This window comes from Capsicum annuum, chromosome 7, assembly GCF_002878395.1.
Source record: "Capsicum annuum cultivar UCD-10X-F1 chromosome 7, UCD10Xv1.1, whole genome shotgun sequence".
NCBI lineage: Eukaryota > Viridiplantae > Streptophyta > Magnoliopsida > Solanales > Solanaceae > Capsicum > Capsicum annuum.
The window spans coordinates 33,323,224-33,333,078 of record NC_061117.1 but is presented as its reverse complement, the minus strand read 5'-3'; the positions used below and the strand labels follow the sequence as shown (position 1 = coordinate 33,333,078).

The 9,855-nt window shown below is 24.3% G+C and overlaps 1 long non-coding RNA gene across 1 annotated transcript in view; it reads left to right on the top strand.

Moving 5' to 3' along the window:
• Window positions 1-4,350: 4,350 nt before the first annotated feature.
• Window positions 4,351-9,855, top strand: part of LOC107877079 — a 7,753-nt gene continuing 2,248 nt past the window's right edge. The window contains exons 1-2 of the long non-coding RNA XR_001676146.2: window positions 4,351-4,608; window positions 4,958-5,100. This is a non-coding gene — a long non-coding RNA (uncharacterized LOC107877079). The remainder of the gene's footprint in view (window positions 4,609-4,957; window positions 5,101-9,855) is intronic.

Genomic DNA, 9,855 nt, shown 5'->3' with positions numbered 1-9,855 from the left:
CCCCTTGCATCCCCCATACCCCACCCCAACACTCTTTCAGCCCCCTCCCCCCACACGCGTTCACTTTTTATTTTTTATTTTAATTTTTCCTCTCAATTTAATTTTTTTTATTTTTTAATTAAAATTAAAATTTAAAATCTTTTTATTTTTTGGGGGATTAAAATTTAAATTGAAAGTGAGTGATAGTGATTATTGAAAAAAAATAGTGAATTTCCCTTGAAAAAAATTAAACTTTTTGTGAATTTGTTAAAAATATTCAAATTTAAAAATCAAAAATTTATTATGACTGTATATATGAATTTGTAGTTAAAAATTTAAATTAGTTGGAGAAGAATTTTAATTATTTGGAATGGATTTGATATTTAATTTGTGAGAAAAAATAAAAACATGATTATTCAAATTTTTCTACAATTTATAATTTTTTTTATTAAATTAAATTAATTTTAATATTTAATTTGTTATGTATCATTTTAAAAATGACTTGAAATTTAATGTAATACTTTTTTTATTTTTTAAAAATAACGTGGCAGACATGGCAGGCATGACAGCTAATATGATAGCTGATGTGGGGAAAGTGTGTTACACTCATTAAAGAAGGGGTTTAAAATATTATTTTTTAGTGAGTTCAAAAATTTAGATGACAAACATATAAATAGAAGTGTCCAACTTACAAAATCAATATAATACAAAGGTTCATAAGGTCATTTTGCCAAAATATAAAAGTGACGATAGGAAATTAGTTGACAAAGAAAACAGAATACATAACGGGAAGCAACGGTCAAGAAAGTATAGAGTTCAACTTTACTTTAGCAACGATGACGTACCTGATTACCTACGTAGCCCATGCCTCAAATAACATTTTATCATCTATTCATTTGAGTCTATCAAAATTTAAATAAATGGAAAAGAATTATGGCAGCTTGACATGTTTGGGAAGAGATCCACTAGAGCTTCTTTTCTTTTAGCTAATTAAGCGTAGATGCTCTCTACTTGTTCATTAATATACACTTCCTTCATTTTTAAATAAATAAATTATTAAATTATTTTTAATATTTAAAATAAATAAATTATTCATTCTTTAAAGACATGTCGAAAATTTATTTTAATTTTATTCTTTCATTTAATGAGGTTTTTAAATACTTCACATTCATATCTTCTATGAGAGTAATTTAAGAATAATTAAAACTATAATAGTGAAAAATAACCTATAATTTATGTTCTAAAAATTTTTCCTAAGAGATGTCATACTTCGATAATTCAATTATTTTAAAATGAAGAAAGTAGCGATTAATATTCCAAATATATTAGTCTATTGTCATAACTTCAGGGCGACTCTACCTCATAAAAAAATAAGTGGTTGTCTTAGGCTCCCAAATTTGAGGGGCCTCATTTTTTATGATAATATATTGTAGATTTTTATTAAAAAAATAAATATTATTTGTAGAAAAAATATTTTTTTTATATATAAAAAAGAATTATTAAAAGTTTATATATCTAAAGTTCTATGTCTCAAGAAAAACTAAATACATTAATTATATTACTAGTTAAAAAAGAATAATTAGAAAAAACAGATTACATAATTTTGAAAATAAAATTTATTAAAAAATTATTTTTTCTTAAAAATTTAAAGTATGAGTTTGATTTTGCCTTGGCCATCAATATGGTTAAGTTGCCCTGCATAACTTTATGCTTTGTATATTCTACAACTAAAGTTAAGACCTAATTTAAATTACTCTATTATAGAAATAATTACATGACTTAAAAGATATAAATTTTTAATTATTCTATATAGTCTACGTTTTAATTAATTATAATTATAACCTCTTTTCATAAATAAATACAATTTATTGTCTCTCTCCTTTATTTACTTTTTTAATTTTCTTTTTTTCTCTATTTCTCTTATTTCTTCTTCTTCTTTTTTTTTTTTAACCTTTTTTTGGTCTTCTGACCTTTTCTCCCTCCCCCCCGCCCCCCCTTTCTATTCCATTTTTTCTTTTTTCCTCATTTTTTATTTTTTCGTTTCTTCATCTATTTTTTTTTCTTTGCATACTTTTTTTCTAATTTTCATTTTTTCTGTTTCGTTCTTGTTTCGCTCTTTTCCCTTTTTTTTTTTTTTTGTATTTTTTTTGTCTTTTCTCTAATATTTTATTATTGTTATCGTATTTTATATTTTATATTTATTCATATAATACTATATATTTTAAATAGATTTATTATTTATATTTGAATACTTTAGCCGTGAATATAATGCATCATTTGTAATGTATATAAATAATTATATGGAATAATTATATTTACTTGAGTCTAAAATATATAATATGTAATGTGTCATTCAATGCAAATGTATCGTTAATATTTGTATGTCAAGTTTATCATTTCTATTTGTATGTAAACAAGTATTATTTGTATGCGTATGGTTCAAGTTGTATAAACTTATATTATTTGACACAAATGTAAATGTTGCATTTATATAATTTTAACATTTATATTTTTATAACTTATCATTTATATTTGTATTTGTATTGTTCAATTTATATTAATAAAACATAATTCACATCAATTAACATAAATACAAGTGATAGAAAGAAAAATAATAATTCTTTTTCAATTATTTAAAAATATAAATTATGTTTTCAACTACAAATTCAAATACAAACAAATAAAACAAGTGAAATTACAAATACTAATACAATACATGGTCAATTTACAAAATAAATAAAAATAGTTCTTTTAAAAATACAAGCGTATCAACGAAAATAGAATACAAATAGAAATAAAATAAAATCACTAAATACAAATACATTATGAAGTCAACCATAAAATACAAATATAAAATAATTCTTTAAGATATAAGTGCAAATTGTATAAAATATAAATAATGGTGAGAACTATGAAATACAAGTACAAGTGTGAATTATAAAATACAAATGCAAATATGAACTATAAAACACAAATACAAATACATGCGCGAATAATAAAATACAAATACAATTATATCAACAAATATTGTGAACTATTAAATACAAATACAAGTAGAACTACAAATATAAATACAAATGCAAATTATAAAATACAAATATGAACTATAAAGTAGAAATACAATTATATCAACGAATATAAGAATATAAATAATGGTGTGAATATAAATACAATAAGCGATTATGGTATTTTCGTTATCACCCATGACTTGTACATAGTCAGATTTTTGAAAATATAAAATATAAAATAAAATTAAAAAATACAAAAAAGAAAATCAAAAAGAAAAAAAAAAAAAAAAAGAAAGAAAGAAGATAAAAAATAAAAAGAAGAAAAAAGTAATAATAAGGAAAAAATCCAAAAAGGGGGAAATAAGAATATGAAAAAGAAATAAACGAGAAAGAAAATAAAAAAGTGAAAAAGGGAGAAATTAAAAAAAATCAAAAAGTAAAAAAGAATGAAAGAAAGAGAAAAAAATTATGGTGAATAAAAACACAATTAGCAATTATGATGTATTCGTCATCATTCATAACTTGTACTTGATGTAACATATTTTTCAAAAATATGAAAAAATAAAATAAAATATGAAATACAATAAAAAAGAAAAAAAATGAAAAAAAAAACAAATTAAAAAGGAAAAGAAGGAAAAAAAGAAGAAGAAAGATAAGAAGAGGTTAGAAATAGAAAAGAGAAAAACAACATAAACCAAAAAAAAAATTAGAATTTTACAAATTAAGTTAGAAATACATTCATTTAATTGAAATCCAAGCTATTTTTGTAAATCCGCATAATTAGACTTATGCGAGCCTTACATATTCGAGATCCAAAGATCTCATGTATAAATTGAAAAAAGATCACAATTTTATAGAGTCGTTAATATGGGACAGACTCGTTGGATCGGCTCGACACAGCTTGTAATTTGATGAAGTTTGACTTCAGTTTTTACAGCCCTTTTAAAAATAGGACTTTTTAGCTCAAATCGGATAAACTCGTGGCCTGTGGGGCTTGAGCGATGAGGGTTAGGCTAGTCCGTGGACTGTCCCGTAAGTCAAATTCATGCAATTATTTAGATTACTTATTAGAATTTTTATTTGATTTAAAAGATATCATGTCAAAAGTTATTTAATTTCTCAATTAGGAGTATTTCATCGGGAGTGTTGGAAACTTGATTAATAAATATTAACACTATGTAATATTATCTGATAATATTTATGTTTATTAATATTCTAAAATTAAATTATAAAATATTATTTTTTAAAAAGTGGACTGACCCATAACCCACATAGTAATATTGCGGGTTTAATATTTTTTGATCCAACATTTAAATAATCAGCCCGATCTAACCGATCAAGCTCAAAGCCCATATAAATTTAACCTGAATGGACTGAGGCAACCCGTATTCATGGCTCTACAATTTTGTACACAGCTGAGTTCACCATCAGGAGGATCCGTCCCGAACTCAAAAAGGAAACAAAGCTAATAAAATAAACAAAAAACTAAGAAAGAGAAAAAAACATAAAGGCGAAATAGAGGCGGACTGATCAAAGATCACCGAACCTTTGGATCTGTTCTTCTCTGTCGACAGGCGACACAACTTTGATAGAAGCTCCCAGAATTGAATTGAAGCTTCAGGTAAGGATTTAAGTTCTTCTTAATTTTTAGCTCAAGTAGAAGATAAATGTCTTAAACTTATCAAAAAATGTGTGTTTCTGTGGTATAATGTTTCTAAATGTTACATTGATTTCATCTCAAGACATTCCACTGAGAAATGATCTAATACATATTTAATACGATGCTTGATCAATTAAAATAATTCGATTATGAATTTTAAGTTCTAACGCTTAATTTTGAGATTTAAAACTTTGTACACTTCATATTTATGATTTGGGATTGTTAAAGGGGTTTGATTTTGGATTCGAGAAGTTCGAATAAATTTCAGCATTTAAAATTCATCCTTGATAACATCATATTCTTTTTCTAGTGTTGATCCAAGCTTTGAACTCATGAAGGAAAAGAGAGTTAATGATCACAGTTGCATGGGCTGTGCAGCATTCGGAAGAAGGACCCGCTTGAATGCTCGTGGCCCATATCTTCTTATCACGATCACGATGAGTATAGTATCAGGTATTAATTTTGAATTTGCTTTTAGACTTTTGATGATTCTATAGTTTGATTTTGAACGATTTTCAATGAAAATTTCTATTTGAGTTGGTATAAGATTTTCAAGAGTTAATAACTTAAATGGTTGTTCAACTATTAACTTTTATTTTACAAAGTAACTCAACTTTGATCTTTATTTCAAAAGTCATTTAATTATGAATTTTTATCCTATAAACTTACTTAAATTTAATTTTTATTTCAAAAGTCATTCGATTATCATATTTTTACTCAAAAAGTCATTCAATCAATTTAATTATTATTTAAAAATAAAATTTGCTTATATGAAATTTCTATTTACAAAAAAAATTACAAAAATAAAAAGTATCCTTTAATAACCGTCTTACTCATATTCTCCTAAATTAATATCTCTCCCTCCTCTTTCTCATTTTTCTTCTTCTTTTCACTTTCTTCCCATAAATTTTTTGATAAATCACACATTATAATCTAGGAATTGACAATTAAAATTATAGGAAATCGAATTACTATCATATTTTATATTTATAGAATTGATAAAATTGAAAGAAATGTTAAGGGATTAGAATAAACTTTTTGACTCCTTTTTTTTTATAGAAAAACATTGTTTGCATTTTAAAATTTTCCAGCTGGCCTTCTTTGATCATTTATAGTACCACAAATGATATAAACTTAATCGTTGTATTTTATTTTATTTTATCTTGAAAAGGGAAAAAAAAATAAAGAGGAACAAATGAAAGAGAAAATAAATAAAATAAAATAAAATATCCTGCACTTCCGTTTCCCTTTTTTCTCCTTTTTAAATACTTTATACGTTTATTTTATTTCTCTTCTTTTGCTATCTTTATTTTTTTGTAAAAGATAAAATGAAATACAAATATAAAATATGATAGTAATTCAATTTCGTACTATTTTAATTGTCAATTCCTAGATTATAATGTGTAATTTTTGAAAAAAATTATGGGAAGAAAGTGAAAGGAAGAAAAAAATGGATTAATTTCTATGGATAGTCACCCATGTTTTAAAAATTACCTAAAAATATCATTTTTGTTTCTTTTAGAACAAAAATATCATTCAACTATCTTTATTTTTCTCAAAATATACTTGATACTTCAAAAATATTTCTTCTCTCTTGGTTGGCATGTCATGTCATTGAATTTTTTATATATATATATAATAAATAGATCTATTTAACTAATCAAATTTATTTAATTAAAATTTTATCCCTTTTTTCAAAAAATAAACACACATGATATATTCATCATTGAGGAACAATTTAATTATGTACTTTAAATTTTATATTTATTTTGTCTTTCTTAAAAAAAAATATAAATTATATTTATTCTTTATTCGATACGAGAAAAATTATTACATTACATGATTAAAATATAAGATAATCACACAACTTAAAAGAAAATAATTCGTCTTGTAATGCTATGCACATTACTCATCAATGAAGTAGTTGATGTGTAAAGGTTTGAATTATTTTATCTGGTACTTTTCAAATTTTTAATAATCTTTTTAAAACTCAAGGTATTTATATGAATTGGTACTAATTTAATATTTTTTAGTTATTTATTTCCTATACTAAAGATTCTTAAAATATAAAAAAAATAAAAATGATTGTTTTCAGATTTTCATATACGTACTAAATGTATTATTTTTGAAAGAAAGAAAAATTATTTAATCATGAAATAAATTAAATTTAAAAAAATAAATTAACAAAATGATCTAATATTATAAATGAATCTTTAAAATAGTACCCAACCAATTATCGCTTGTTTTTTGTGGGTTTAGAATGAGAAAAGAATATAAATTGACGTTTAATTATATAATAAGACAAAATATAGTATAATAGAAACAAAAAATAATATGAAAATTTGTTTTCTAAAGTTTTTTTTTTACCTATGTTAACTTTGTGGATATATTTGATTCGTTTATGAAATTTACTTGGAGAAAACCAGTAAGACAAATCCATTTTTACCATTTTTTATCAAAAAAATCTTGCTTAAAATTTTGTAGGTGATCTACATGCGAATTAAAATTTTCAAGTGATAATTAACTGTAAGATTTTTCGATTGAATTTTGTTTGAAAAAAAAAACTTAGATTTTCTCCTTCAAATTTTGTTTGATAGAAAAATTTGTAGGTTTTTCATCGAATTAGTTTGGTTGAAAAAATTATAGAGAATTAGGTTACCGGTAAATTCTTTTGTAAATTTTCAAAAAAAAAAAAACAAATACATAATTTAGATTTTTCTTATAGTTTATAAGACGTAGGTTTGAATAAATGAATTTGAAGAATTAAATAGGCTTATTATTAAGAAAATAAGATTTTAACAACATGGCATACTAAGTGGGAGAGAAGAAGATTTTTAAAGTGTTAAGTATTTTTGAGGAAAATAGGGATAGTTGGGTGATATTCTTGTCCTAAAAGAAATAAAAGTGATATTTGTAGGCAATTAACAAAACATGAGTGACTATCTATGGAATTATTAATTTAGAGGAATATGGATAAAATGGTCATTAAAGGGATAGCAAAATTTTATTTTTAAATAAAAATTTCACATAAGCAAATTCTATTTTTAAAAAAATAATTTAATAGGTTGAGTGACTTTCTGAGTAAAAGTATGATAGTTGAGTGACTTTTGAAGTAAAGACCAAAGTTGAGTGACTTTCTGAGATAAAAGTCTATAGTTGATGACTTTCTGAGATAAAAGTCCATAGTTGAATAACTTTTGAGATAAAGACCAAAGTTGGGTAACTTTTTGAGATAAAAGTTTACAGTAAAGTGACCATTTGAGATATTAACTCAGATTTTCAAACTTGATTTTGATTATATTACTTAATTACTCATATGGTTTAGATGATCAATATGTATTTTCTAAGAGTAAAATTTGAACATCAAACTCTAAGTTTAAAAGACTATAAAGTAGCAATTTGATTATCAATTTGATGTTGGATTGAGGTGATATTGTTGTAGATTTGAGACCTTAGAAAATGGATAGCTCAATCAATTATGAAATTTGACCCTAGGAAGTCGAGATTGAATTTTATTGACTTTCATCTGATCGTCTATTAAATTATGAGAAGCGACCCTTAATTTTAATTAATATTAGTAATACTAGAAAATTGCTTGTGCTTCACACGACTGTTTAAGAAAATTTATAAATTTCTAACTAAAAAAATATTTAGTTCTTAAATCAATGTTATATTATCAGCAATTGTTTTAATCAGTTTAATCTCTAAGGATAATTATTAGTTTGATTAAGAGCTCATTTGAATATGATTAAAAGAAAATAACTTTTTAACTTGGAGTAATTAAAAGTTTAAAATAAATGCTTATAAATTAAGCAGATAAGTGTTTGGATAGAAGTGTCGAAATTGAAAAAGAATTGTTGATGTGTTTGGTAAACAAGTGATGTTAAGCACTTTTTTGCTGTTAAAATGACTTAAATATCCTTAAAGTTGTTGACATCATAAATAAGGTGAATTATTTATAATTTTTAATTTTAAAATAAAATTTTTGAACAACCCTCCGATGTAATGATGGATTCCATGAAAACAAAGAAAGATGAAGGGGAAATTGGAGGGAAGAGATGAAGCGAAGCGGCAAAGAGAATTTTTTTTTTTTTTTATATATTTAAGGGCTACAAGTTTAGAATATTGTTGGAATTAGAGGAAAATATAAAGGATAAAACAGTAAATATTTTGATCAAATCTAAAAGAATTTTAATCTAAAAAGTAAAAAGCTGGGGATACCCAGCTTCTCACTTTTTGATTCTTTTAATCAGTTTTTAGTTTTTTTTTAAGCACTTTTTAATTTTATCAAACACCTTAAAAAGCTAAGGGAGAATACCCACGAAAATACCTGAACTTCAACCAAATTTTTAGTGGAGTATATTGAACTTTGCAGGGGTCCTATTACCCCTATACTTTTTTAATCGAAATTAATTCCCCCGGATTTTTTTAAAGTGGAATTAATTTCCCTCGCAAAACGTATACCTAGTTTTTTAGGTGGGGAGTGTTGTACACACGCTTTGTCTTCTTCATTTTATCACTTTTCTAACTTCAGGTATTTTTGTGAGTATTCTCCCAAAAGCTAAGAAAGAGATTAAAAATTGATTTGATCAGATTTTAATCCTATTCAAACGGGTTCTATGGATAATTATTAGTTTGATGCACTTACAATAACTTACTAAATAAATAAATTAGCACATGTAGGCATGAATGACATCACATAAATTATATTTTGTTTTCTTGAAAACGAATTGCTTGTATTTATCACCATGTAAAGTCTGTTCAACACCATAATTAAGCTATATTCCGACTTATTATTCATAAATCAAACTTACTTGAACATAAATACTTGTTTAACTATCTAGAAACATAGAACAACATAATCAAATGATATATTCCTAACAAGCTATGAATTCCTCTCTTTCTAGTCAAACTCTTAAATTCTTTTTAGCAGAGATAATACATCAAAACACCCCTAAACTTGTACCCAAAACTAACTTTAGATCCTAAACTAATCAGACAATTATTCACCCTTCTTAATAACTTTCAAGTGAATTTTTTTCCATCCTACAAAAATTATACCACTCTCACTACGGAGAGTGAAGTACACACGCCTCACGTCATTGTCAAATCAGTGTCATGTCATTACCACGTAAGAAATTGTAATTGTTTTTTAAAAAATAATCCAATACACATATTATTTTTATATATATTTTTTTAAAAAGCAAA